Below are 13,700 nucleotides of genomic sequence, written 5' to 3'. Positions count from 1 at the left end.
TTACAATACCGAGCAACATGTCCCACCTTCCCACAGTTATAGCAAGTAACTGCGGGTTTCTCTATATTACATTCAGATGCGTAATGACCCTTTTAATGACATTTGAAGCACTGAACATCCCTTTTGCACGGGCCACTATGTCTCTTTCCGCATACCTTACAATCTCTTACGGAATTTGATGACTGAGCTGGAGTGGAGGCAACTGAGGTGGTAGCAGGCCTAACCTGAGAAAAATTCTGTCTTCTAAATCTTTTATTTCTGTTCTGGCCAAACCTCTTCTGAAACCTCTGACCGGACCCCCCTGGATTCGTTTCACCAGTGATACTTTCAGATTTCCGCTTCTTATCGCCCTTTTCCTTGGCAGCCAAATTCTGGTCACTTTCAATTACCAGCGCGGCCTGAACTACGGAGGGATATGTCTTGAGCTGCAAGGCTACAACCCCACTGCGAATTTCTGGCTTCAATCCCTGCTGGAACCTCTTTGCTTTCTGAGCTTCAGTATTCACATACACAGGCACCAATCGGGCCAATTCCGTAAACTTTGCCTCATACTCGGCCACACTCTTTTCATCCTGCTTCAATTCCAAAAACTCAACTTCTAACTGGTTCTGCAAACAGTCCGGAAAATATTTTTCCAAGAACAACTCTATAAACCTGGCCCACAAGACAGGGCCTTCTCCTTCCACGGCACGGGTGGATTCCCACCAATAATTCGCTTCACCCTTGAGAAAATAGCTCGCATAGTCTGATCTAAGATTATCACTTACTTGCGTAAGGGTGAAAGCTTTCTCTATTTCCTTTAGCCAAATCCTAGCAGCAACTGGGTCCACCTCGCCCTTAAATTCTGGAGGCTTTACCGACTGAAAAGATTTAAAACTCACAGTTTGGTTCACTTCTCTTTGCTGAGGTTGCTGCTGAAGTTGCAGTTGTTGTTGTTGAATTTGTTGTTGCTGCTGTTGTATGAACTGCTGTTGTTGTTGCTGTTGTTGTAGAAATAGCTGCTGCTGCTGCTGAAATTGTTCTTGCTGCTGAGCCATTTGATTAGACTGTTGGCGCAGCAAATCTAGAAACTCACCCATAACTGGGCCCCCTTCAGAAGCTCTGCTAGAGGAATTGGGTGGGATATTCTTCTTGGGCGGCATTCTCCTGAAATATAGCAAATGATTTTAGTTTAAAAGAATTGCCCCCGGGTAGCAACATTTTCATGTGCCAAGAGAATACTGCCGCAATAAAATATTCCCACCCTCATTGATTGGGGTCCGACTGTAATGAGTGGCTGGATTTAACAAAATCAGCAACAATTGCAACAATAAAATAACAACAGTAATAAAAACACGACACTAGCAGCATGCAACAATACCTATTATAAAACACTGGCTAAATTCACATGGTCGAACTCGTTCTTGTGGAAAACTATCTAGGAATCCTTATTGGCTACTACCAATGGTACATATACCAGGGAAAACACACTAAAGATTAAGGCAGTTCCAAAATTCTCAAAATATGCCAGGGTTACGCTTTCGAACCCTCAACTAGACTCTTAAACTTGCTCCTTTAGATGTGAGTTGCTGATTCACTCCCTATATACCAATATTACCCCTTTCCGACTCTACTCCTAACCTAAATCAGGGACTCAAACCTGTAGCTCTGATACCAACCTGTAACGGCCTCAACCCCGGGTTAGGAGTTGACGTCACTAACAAAATGAAACTATAATTATAAGACAACTACTTACTTTATTTCAATATAAACAACTCTTCCACAAGACCTTTTCCAGGTTCAAGTATAACTTAGGTTACACACTTATTACAAACCATCTTATTAGAAACAACCTGCCATCTGTGACTATTATTCTATAGCAACTCACAGACCACACTTCCCAGACACAACCTATTCAGAGGAGCTCGACACAGGGAGTTGGAAACTGGCCCTTAGCAAAACAGCAACATCCCCTAAGCATCTGCAATGCGAAAATATACAAACACATTTGCAAGAGTGAGCGATCAACCGCTCAGCAGTACCACTATATGATTACTAACTAAAACAGTTTATAATAAACAATTGTAGGAACAGAAATTACAACTTGTTAGTAGAAAACACGTAAAACAAGTGTAAATAGATAAAAACTGATAAACTGTTGAAACTGGATCTTTAATAGCTAGCATGCTCTCTAAACATTTATTAATAGTGTTGTGTAAATAGCAGGGTTAAATTTAGCATGCTACTTCCATTTCCAAATCATTCATCCCATTGCAGGACCCATAAAATTAATTGTTCCTTTACGGGAACCATAAACTTGTCCCTTTCCGGGAACCTCAAAATCGCTTGCTCAGATATACATGCATTGGATGATTCCTGGTGAGATAGCTGATCAGGCTATCATATGAAACTTGTTCCGGAACTCAGAGACTAGCTAGGTCTCTGTCACGCTGGGCTGGTGGTTATAATAGGGTGCGCAACCACTTCGCCTCTTACGCTAACTTCCAGGCCGTTACGGGCCTTCTGCGCACACTCATCCAATTATCTGATCATTTTTATCCAGTTTTTCAAATCACTTACCTATCTCTTGTCAAAACAATTATTACACGTCATATTTTCCCAAAACATTTTCATTTTATTCAGAACTTAGAGATAGGTATTTTCAGAAGTTACTTTTCCCCCAAAACCAAGTTAACAACACAATTTGAATCCAGGGGATACGTAACTTAAATCGTTCTGTTCCAGTACGTAATTTAAATCAACAATTATTCATATAGTACTGAACTGTAAAAGATTTGTTCAGGGGTACTTGCCTTAATACGCTTTAACACTAAGTTCTGACTGGCTTTGCACTGACCGGGATGCTAAGGATTTCAACTGGAACCTACAGGACCCAAAATACCCTAAATTAGACATCCGAATAAGCTTGACTATCCTCGCTAACAATCTACCCATACGTTAACAAACCCGACTCGTAACATTCTCAATATAATAATACACGTATCAATTAAGGTTCACGTCTTCAAAAGTCGGTTCAGTGTTCGTTTTCGTAATATAGCTATATTTGTCCTTTTATGAAATTAGGGTTATGGGTTTCGCAAAGTATTCCATTGCAACACATAATCAGGTTTTGTACAAATTAGTTACATATAAACAATCGACGTTCCGATAGCCATTGGGTACGGCCTCGTATTCCCTTAATATAACTTTTCCGAAAATCGGGCAGCACCTCCTTTGATTATCGGCTAACCCGTCGAACGTCCCGACGTCCAATCAATCACAATCAATTCAAATCAATACAATTCCCAACTACCGATTCCCGCCAACACTGTCAATTCTCAAATTTACAAACACCAATTATTCGTTATTATCTGCATTTTATGTCTTAACTCGCATTTTATAACTTTATTCAAAATTTTGATTTTAAATCGCATTTTGTATTTTAAATTGTAGGACTCAGAAATATTCATCATAGTCCACCGTCAGCTCGCCGAAGCTCATCGCCGACGGCGATAAAATTTACGGGTACCCGATTACTTTCGGGTTCCAACATAAATTTCATCGATTATTCAAATTATTTTCCGCACGAAAAAAATATATTTTAAATCACGAATACTACTCGGGTAATTTCTGCAGAAAATAATAATTAAGAAAAAAAAAAAAAATCAATTCGGATTAACCAAGACACAGCAGGGCAACGTAAGGCAACACAGATACACGCAACCGGAACACGGGCGCGTGCATCACACGCACGCCAGCCACTATGCCGGAAAACATACGGCGGTGGCCGGGAAGAATAGGACGACGACAACAAATACAGAACAAGCAACAACAGGGCAACATCACACGGGAAAATTAACGACCAAACGCCACCGTCCTCATCGGAAAAACGGTGAGGGGCGGTGATTGCAAAGAGAAGAAACAAAGTACAGACCAAACCCGACGGACATACACATATAAACATGTGTACAAACACAGATACGTATGTATACCGTAGACCGAAGCCGCCAACAACAGGGCAACTCACCGGAAAAAGGCGATGGTGGGGAAAACTGCTGAAAGAGGAGGAGAGGAGAAAAAAAAAAAAAAAATCGAGAGATGCAGAGATGAGAGAGACAATGGATTAAGAAGGGAAAGGAACGGGTTAAAATCCGATTGAGGCTGCCCCCCTTTTTTTTTTTTTTATTAACCGAATAAACCCCGCAACAACACGAAGCACGTATATTTAAACGGCAATTTACGAGTAAAATAATTTTAATATTTTACCGAAATAATTTTAAAATTCTCGTAACAATCCAAACTTAATAAAATATGAGTTTCGTAATTTTTTTGAAGAATTCTAGAATTAAATACTGATTTTACAATTTAATGAAATCAGAAAATCATTTAACGATAAATAATCAATAAAATATTGATTTCTAAATTTTATAAATTCCTAAAAATAATTAACAAAATTATGAAGCCATAATAATGATTTTAGAAATAATCCCCATATTTATGAAAATAAACCTTAAATAAAATCACTTTTAAATACAAAAACAAAACAACACAGCTCGATAACTAGTTACGCAAACGATACTCGAATACCAATATTCACACCTAATTAATAAAATATTAACAAAAATAATATCCAACTAATAGAACCCATACACCTAATTTATTTAATTAATTATTTAATAATCACACATTTAAATATTATAAAAATGTACGAGTCGTTATATTTATGTGTTTTGTGTGAGTCGCATGTAGTTTGCATATTCATGCTAGTTTAGTTCATATAGTTGCATATTTGACACGTAGTAGTTTTTAATTATTATTTTTGTAGTTTCTATGATAGTTTGTTCATATAGTTTCATGCATTTGCATAAAAACATGATCCCTTGGATGATTTTTTCTGTTTAATTTGTGATACTGATGCTAGTATAGTGATGTCGTATTTAGTGATGTTAAGTCTTATCGAGTTGATTTGCATGCTAGAGATAATTGTATTTCACTACATCTTATAGGTTGTTTGAGGGCTAGATCATGGTCATGGTTTATTTGTTTGTCAAGGTTTAATCGCTTGTTTATATTTAGAATTTTGGATATTCTCTTAATAATAAATTAACATGGATATTTGAAAATTGGAGAAATTGGATTTCATTGCTAGTTGTTGTGGCTAGGTGTCAAATGGCTAGTAGCCGACTTATTTTATATGAGTAGTCTAGGGTTGGGCGAGATGGAGCGAAACGCACTCGTTCAGAATTTTATGAAAAAAGAAAGAAAAGAAGAAAAAAAAGGAAAAAAATATGTGTATATGCATAATTGATTACGAGTGGGCTCTTTAATACTCGAGTTATTAAGTTCTTAAGGAACTTTGTGCCTAGTGACCTAAGGCTTTTGATAGTCTAGGATCCACTAACCTAATGCTCGCTACATGGGTATTATTGTATAAGTCTTTTGTGGACCTCACTCATTGCACGATCAAATGAGCATATTTGTGTTGTTTTGTGTTGTGAATAAAAGCTTGAATCCATGTAAACCTCCGATATAAGAGTTGAAGTGTTATAAGTTAATTTGAGTCTAGCTTTTATTTTATTTATAACCTTGCGATTGCTTTGATGAGTAGTGAGTCATGATTATTGATCTAGTTGCGATAGTATATCTGTAAGCAGTTGCACACACGCACATTTCTGGCTTTTAAGTTGGTTAGTGGGGTTTGATTGATCTTTGTGCGAATAGCTGCATTTGCTGAGATGTTGCTTGTTGGTTGGTTTAGTTATTCTATGGGAATCGTTGCATTCATATAGTTTGCATGCATGCATTTTTATTTCTTGTTCTTTTAGTCTGTTTATGCTTGAGGACAAGCATTGATTCAAGTTTGGGGGTATATTGAGTGGCATTTATTACACTTTATTACGCTTCGTAAAGCTTTGGATTGATGTTTTTCACTCAAGTTGTTAGTGTTTTTAATGTTTTTTTATAGTGTTTTGCATTTCAGACATTTACCATGTAATCAGGTGAATTAGCATGGTTTTAGTGCTAATTTGGTGTTAGGATGGTGTCTAGAATAAAAGCTCGTGAAAAGACCAGCTCAAATCAGCAAGAAAAGAAGAAGTCAACATTTTATCTAGAGAGACGGCGCGCCTGCACTGTGATAGCGCGCACCCGCGCCAGAAGTCTAGAGATACAGCGTGCCCGCGCTGGTCAAGCGCGCGCCCGCGCCAGGTCGAGTTCAGAAAATCCTGTTTTTCATGAAATTTTGATCTAGAAGATTTCTACTTTGCGTGGACTGCTATATAAACATAACTTAAGGTCATTTTTCAAGGGGAGACGTACTAGAGCAAAGCAGAAGGCGTAAGATGACCATAAAGCATAATTTAACCAAGGCGAAGAAGATCTAGTTTAATCTTGTGATTCTTTGTTTTAAGTTGTACTTTGGATGCTAGTTTTCTTATTCGTGAACTTTTACCCTTGTTTCGTACTTGGTTTTATTAAGTATAAAGACTACATTATTATACCATGCTTTCATTGGAACCCACGTTGATAATGAGTCCGATCATGGGCTAATCGTTATCGTGGGGTTCTAACGGATTTATTTATGGATTTTTTTAGTTAATTCGTTTCAATACCTTAGTGTGTGGTGATTCTATGATAACCTAGTATTGGTTGTGCTTATTCATCTTATGAGCATCGCGAACTTATAAAATAGTATGTTAATCTTTAATGAAGCGAAAGTGAATTTAAGGGTTTAGAACTTGCCATGCTAGCATAGGTTCATGTATGTGATATGCATGATTCTTATGTAATTTTAACCATCTTACTTGCCCTATGTAATCACGAGAGATAACTTGTGCACTAAACCGTTATGTTGTCAAATTCTATAGATTTATAGGGTCTCAATATAATTGGTGTCTATTCAGCTTCTATCTCTTATGTGGATGTCTGGTAGTATAGTATTCGTACAACGAAAATTGGCGTTTATCAGTTTCGTGTTATCTGATTAGTGTCATCATCATTATATGCTAAGGTCAAGAACGAAAAGGCTATTGAATGAAGTATTTAATGAAGTTAAAATCCCATGTTTGTATCATATATTATTTAATTCACTTTAATCTCCTAGTTTAAGTTCTCTAGTATAAAATCTTAGTTAATCTTAGTATAAACAACCATAAAATGTTATTCATCTTAGCATTGGATAATAACCATACTAGTGTTGCATAAATACATTGATTGAAATTAACCTAAACCTATCCCTGCGGGAACGAACTAGAATTTATTCTATATTACTTATGATCGTGTATACTTGCGTGAATATTAGCGCGTGTTCTAGCCCTAACAATATTCTCCTCCACAATCTGATAGTAAAACTTTTATACTTTCCCTTGTTTGTTTTTCCAAGTCCATCCTAATATTCTTTGAACATTTCAAAAGAAACGGATTTATTCTTCATAAGATATACATATCCATATCTACTGAAGTCATCAATAAATATTATAAAGTAGTAAAACCCACCCCTTTCCATCGTACGTATTAGGCCATATACATCACTTATGTATAAGTCCTAATCATTTGGTGGCCCTTTAACCGTATCTAGTCAAAAAAGCTTTGGTCATTTTTCCAATGAGATAAAGTTCGCATCTTTCATATGATTCAAAATCAAAGTTATCCAAGTTTACATCCATATGTAACTTAGAAATATGTTTCTCATTAATATGGCTTAGCGACAATGCTGGCGGTAATGTTTGATTTGCGTCATCTTAGAACATATAAATTGTTAATTAATCGTGCAACATTATAAGCTTTATCATTACAATAGAATAAATAAGTGTTGTTTATTTAAATAAAATGAAAAACCTCTCTTAAGTTGACAAGAAATTGATATAATGTATCTGCTAAAGGCGGGCACGTATTAACAATTTATCAAATTCTCAACTTTACCTTATGAGCAAAATCAGGTACTAAGTGTTAGTGTTTGTGCCCTAGAGACAACACTATTATATTTTATTTATGACATTTGGATCATTAGTGTTTATGTTCTATCGATTATTCTTTTAATAATTTATTAAGTCTTAATTTACTGTGATATAAATATTAGATTAATAAATATCCTTGGAATATGATATGAATTCTATATCTCTAAGTACGTGACTTAAAAATGAGATTATATGAATACTATCGATATTCCCAAATATCCCTAGTCGAGTATTATTATTAAGGGATAATAATAATGCATTAAGACTAGTGTGTTTGTTGACTGATGATCACATCTCATTGATCATAGGTATAAAGATACTGTTGGAATTTACGGATGAGCAGAAGTGTGAAATAACAATCATACCGTAAAAACCATATACCGCACATATAGAAAACGTATAAAAGGGAAAAACTGAGGAATCGTAACCATACCTTATGAATCGAAGCTTTATAAAAATGGAGTGCTAGCAGTTGCTCCTCAGTGTGTGAAGCACTCTACCTGTATCCACCAAGAACGATCCTCTTCGATGAACCTTTTTATAAAACTGAGCTTTTATAAAAATGGAGTTTTTGGGAGAGAGAGAGAGAAGAAGAAGATGGAGGTTAGGGTTTTCACAAAACCAAAATTGTGTGTTATATCAAAAAGAGCCATCCATCTCATTCTATTTATAGGGCTCTCCTAGGGTTTTATAATATATATTTATATATATATTAACCCCCCCATTATATCTTCATAAAATGCTTTAATAATAATTAAAACTATTTTAATCATTATTTCTTTTTCTTAACTATTTAGAAAATAATTCTCTCTCTCATTATTTCATCAAAGAAAATATTCTTTTATGGTGTGACCCTGTAGGTTCAATATTATGCCGGTAGTAGAAATAAATAATAATAAACTTTTATTAATTATTTACATGAATACTAAAATTCACTAAATATAATTAACTGATTAATTATATTTATTCTACATCGTGAGTGATGCTTCTCAACATATCGCGACTATCCGGATAATATGAATTCACTGCTTAGAATACCAAGAACCTGTCAGTGAATAGTTACCGTACAATCAATTCCTTCTACCCTCCAATGTCCTGATTAAATACAAGGCATGGATCTTGTGTCAAGCCTATCTAATTTAATCATTTGCTTTCCCATTCACTATGCTCAGTTCTATGTAAATTAGAAACTCCTTTCTAATTTCATTCACTCTGGCCAGAGATTCCTGAACTAGCATAAGTGGATCAGCTTTGAACATTCTCTTCCTTCACTGGAAGGGGTAGATCCATTATTGATCATACACTATCTTCGTGTACAAATTCTTATACCCAGTAGAGCCCTAATAATTGTCCCTGGAGACTAAGAACTAAACCAAAGCATAGTTCAGTGTACACAAGATGACTATGATGACCTCAAGTCTAAGGATACTTGTACAACTATCACTATGTGAACAACTGCTGACACGTGAGTGAACTCCATCAGTTGTTCAGCTGTGCGAGTCATGTTCAGTGAACTTATTCTATAATAAGCACCTACATACTAGCTATAGTGTCACCACACAAATATCTATGAGAACAGACATCCTTCAGAATGAAGCAAGCATAGTATGTACCGATCTTTGCGGATTATTAATTACCAGTTAGTAATCCTATGACCAGGAACTAAGTTTAGAGTTATCATCTTTTAGGTCTCACTATTATGATCTCATCATAATCCATAAAAAGCTTTACTCTAAACTATGGTATATCTTATTTAAACACTTAAATAGATAGTGCCCGTAATAAAAACAAAACAAGTCTTTTATTAATATCAATGAAATCAAAACAGATTACATAAAAAGTTATTCCTAAATCCTCATTCATGATTGGACTTAGGACATATCTCTTTCAATCTCCCACTTGTACTAAAGCCAATCACTTTGGTATCTAATACCCATCCTGTCTTTATGACGATCAAAGTGACTCTGAGAAAGTGGCTTTGTGAGTGGGTCTGCTACGTTGTTATGTGTGTCAACTCTCTCAACGTTGACATATCCTCTTTCAACAATCTCCCTAATCAGATGAAAGCGCCGCAGGACATGTTTGGAATTTTTATGAGACCTAGGTTCCTTGGCTTGTGCTATTGCTGCGTTGTTATCACAATATAACACAATAGGCTCTTCAACGCTAGGAACAACTCCCAACTCAGAAACAAATTTCCTCATCCAAACAGCTTTTTTTGCAGCCTCACTTGCAACTATATATTCTGCTTTCGCTGTGGAGTCAGCCGTTGTCGACTGTTTGGAACTCTTCCAACTTATCGCACCACCGTTTAGAGTAAACACGTACCCTGACATGGATTTGCTATCCCTCTCTGATTGAAAACTAGAGTCAGTATAACCCTCTATTTTCAGATCAGATTCACCGCCAAAAACAAGAAAAATGTCCTGAGTCCTTCGCAAGTACTTAAGGATGTTTTTCACTGCTTTCCAGTGGTCTTCACCTGGATTGGACTGATATCTGCTCGTCACACTTATTGAATAAGCAACATCAAGGCCTTGTACATAACATCGCGTACATGATAGATCCTATTGCTGAAGCATAAGGAATCTTACTCATACGCTCTCTTTCCTTAGGTGTCTTTGGAGACATTTTTTCGGAAAGGGACACTCCATGACTCATCGGTATGAGACCTCTTTTGGAGTTTTCCATGTTAAACCTTTTAAGCACTTTCTGGATGTATGTACCCTGGGTAAGACCTATCATTCTTCTAGATCATTCTCTATAGATCTTCATACCGAGAATGTAGGATGCTTCTCCCAAGTCCTTCATGGTGAAGTTCTTTGATAGCCATACTTTGACTGATTGCAGCATCGGTATATCATTTCCTATAAGAAGTATGTCATCTACATACAATATAAGAAATGTTACCGCACTCCCACTAACCTTCTTGTAGACACATGGTTCATCTATGTTTTTGATAAAATCAAACTCTTTGATTGTCTCATCAAAACGGGTGTTCCATCTACGAGAAGCTTGCCTTAAACCATATATGGTTCGCAGCAGCTTACATACTAGGTGTTCATTTCCCTTGGAAAGAAAACCTTTCGGCTGTGTCATATAACTTCCTCCTCAAGTTCCCCATTGAGGAAGGCCGTTTTCACGTCCATTTTCCAGATCTCATAGTCGTAGTAAGCAGCAATCGCAAGCAAAATCGGAATTGATTTTAACAGGGCTACAGGCGAATAGGTTTCATCAAAGTCAATACCTTGTCTTTAATTAAATCCTTTTGCCACTAGCCTAGCCTTATAGGTCTCCACCTGGCCATCTGCTCCAATCTTTCTCTTATATACCCACTTGCACCCAATAGGCTTAACACCTTCAGGCGCTTCAACTAGAGTCCATACTTGGTTGGTATACATAGATTCCATTTCGGATTTTATGGTACTTTGCCATTTCTCTGAGTCAACACTACTCATAGCCTCATTATAGGTCTTAGGGTCGTCTTCATCAATGATGGACAACTCATTGTCATTCTCAATGACAAGGCCATAATACCTCTCAGGTTGGCGAGACACTCTCTCTGACCTACGAATGGGCTGTTCCACAGAAGGTTGTTCAGTCTGAACAGGTGTTTCCACTTGAACTGTAGTAGTTTGTGCTTCTTGAACTTCATCAAGTTCAATTTTGCTCCCACTGTTTTCTTCAAGGATAAACTCCTTTTCCAAGAAGGTAGCATGTCTGGAGATAAACACCCGATGATCGGTGTAAAAGTAATACCATAAAGTCTCTTTAGGATATCCCACAAAACTACATTTTACGGATCGAGATTCCAGCTTATCTGGGTCAACTTTCTTGACATAAGCTGGACATCCCCAAATCTTAACGTGTTTAAGACTCGGTTTCCTTTCTTTCCATATCTCATATGGAGTTTGAGGAACAGATTTGAAAGGCACCTTATTCAGTAAATATGCTGAGGTTTCCAATGCGTAACCCTATAGGAATACTGGAAGATTCGCATAGCTCATCATGGACCGAACCATGTCTAACAGAGTTCGATTTCTCCTTTCAGATACCCCATTCAACTGTGGAGTATATGGAGGAGTCTACTGGGAGACTATACCATTTTCTTTGAGATAATCTAGAAATTCTCCATTCAAGTATTCACCACCTCGATCTGATCGAAGAGTTATAATATTATGTTTGGTTTGTTTCTCCACTTCATACTTATACTCCTTGAACTTTTCAAAGGCTTCAGACTCGTGTTTCATCAAATACACATATCTGAATCTAGATCTATCATCTATGAAAGTAATGAAGTACGAAAATCCACCCATGGCTTGCGTAGACATTGGTCCACATACATCTCTGTGTACCAATCCTAGAAAATCTGCAGCCCTCTCTCCATGTCCACTAAATGGAGATTTGGTCATTTTACCCAATAGACAAGACTCGCATGTAGGATATGATTCAAAATCAAAGGGGTCTAGTAACCCTTCCTTATGCAATGTCCGAAGTCTATTTTCACTAATATGACCTAGCCTACAGTGCCATAAATAGGTCAGATTTTCATCATCTCGTTTTCTTTTATTAGTTTGTTCAATCTGAAGTAAATCATGCTCTACGTCACATACATACAGACCATTATTTAAAATTCCACGTCCATAAAAAATATTATCTCTAAGGATAGAACATTCATTATTCTTAATAATAAATGAAAAACCATCCAAATCCAACAAAGGGATAGAAACAATATTCCTTACAATAGAGGGAACGTAATAACAATTATTCAAAATAATAGTCTTGCCCGTAGGCATATGTATACTAAATGATCCTATAGATATGGCCGCAACCCTTGCTCCATTGCCCATACGTAGAATCACCTGATCTTTTTCAAGATTCCTACTTCCCTTTAGTCCTTGCAACGAATTGCAAATATGAGAAACACAGGAGGTATCTAATACCCAAGTAGAAATTTGACCTAGTGACATATTAACTTCGATCATGAACATGCCTGAATCAGAAGCGGTATTCTTACTACCCTTCCTCTTCTTCAATTCTGTAAGGTAAACCTTGCAGTTTCTCTTCCACTGCCCTAACTTGTTAGAGTGAAAGCATATAACTAAATTAGGATCAGTCAACTTGTGAGCATCTAGTATGCTCCTGAGTGATAGTGCAGAAGACATAATATAGTAAATATGTAAATGATAAACACATAACAACACTTAGCAAATATTCAATTTTATTTCAAAACACTATATGAATCGGGTCTTTATTCATAAGTGGCTCCCACTAGTTTATCTAATTTATTCAACCCCCTACGTGAAAAATTAAGCATTCATAATGCTAGTGGGAATAGGGATCCTACATTCCATCACACAACCTCGGCTGTGGCACGAACCGCCATGTAATGTTCAATAGGCAGACAACTCTTGTCAATTACATCCTATGTTATTCCCTAATCAAACTTTAGCCTCTTGAATACTTGAGTCACGGCTGTGGCACGACAAACTCAATATTCTAAGTCAAGTCTAACCCAACATTCCGTACAATTGAATCAGTCTCCAACGGCCCACGGCTGTGGCACGTACCGACCTTTAGATTCTAATTCAATGTACACATCTCTATTTAATAGACAAGTATTTCTTATTTCGAAATCAAAGCCCTCGGCTGTAGCACGAAACGACAATGATTTAAAAATAAGAACCACTTTCTATCATGTTGGAAGGCTATGACCGACACAAGCCCGTTGTGTCATTGGCCAATTACTACTTGATATTATTTAAT

General features: G+C 36.7%; 1 long non-coding RNA gene across 1 annotated transcript; it reads right to left on the bottom strand.

Moving 5' to 3' along the window:
• Positions 1-1,730: 1,730 nt before the first annotated feature.
• LOC141724232 (uncharacterized) lies at positions 1,731-4,065 on the bottom strand. Its single transcript, XR_012576560.1, has 3 exons — positions 4,007-4,065; positions 2,793-2,863; positions 1,731-1,960 (listed from the first exon to the last, which is right to left on the bottom strand). It is a non-coding gene; the product is annotated as an uncharacterized LOC141724232 (long non-coding RNA).
• Positions 4,066-13,700: the final 9,635 nt, after the last annotated feature.

The sequence above is a fragment of the Apium graveolens genome, chromosome 5 (genome assembly GCF_009905375.1).
Source record: "Apium graveolens cultivar Ventura chromosome 5, ASM990537v1, whole genome shotgun sequence".
Taxonomy (NCBI): Eukaryota; Viridiplantae; Streptophyta; class Magnoliopsida; order Apiales; family Apiaceae; genus Apium; species Apium graveolens.
The sequence above is the reverse complement of the archived record's forward strand: the minus strand, read 5'-3'. Positions and strand labels throughout refer to the sequence as shown.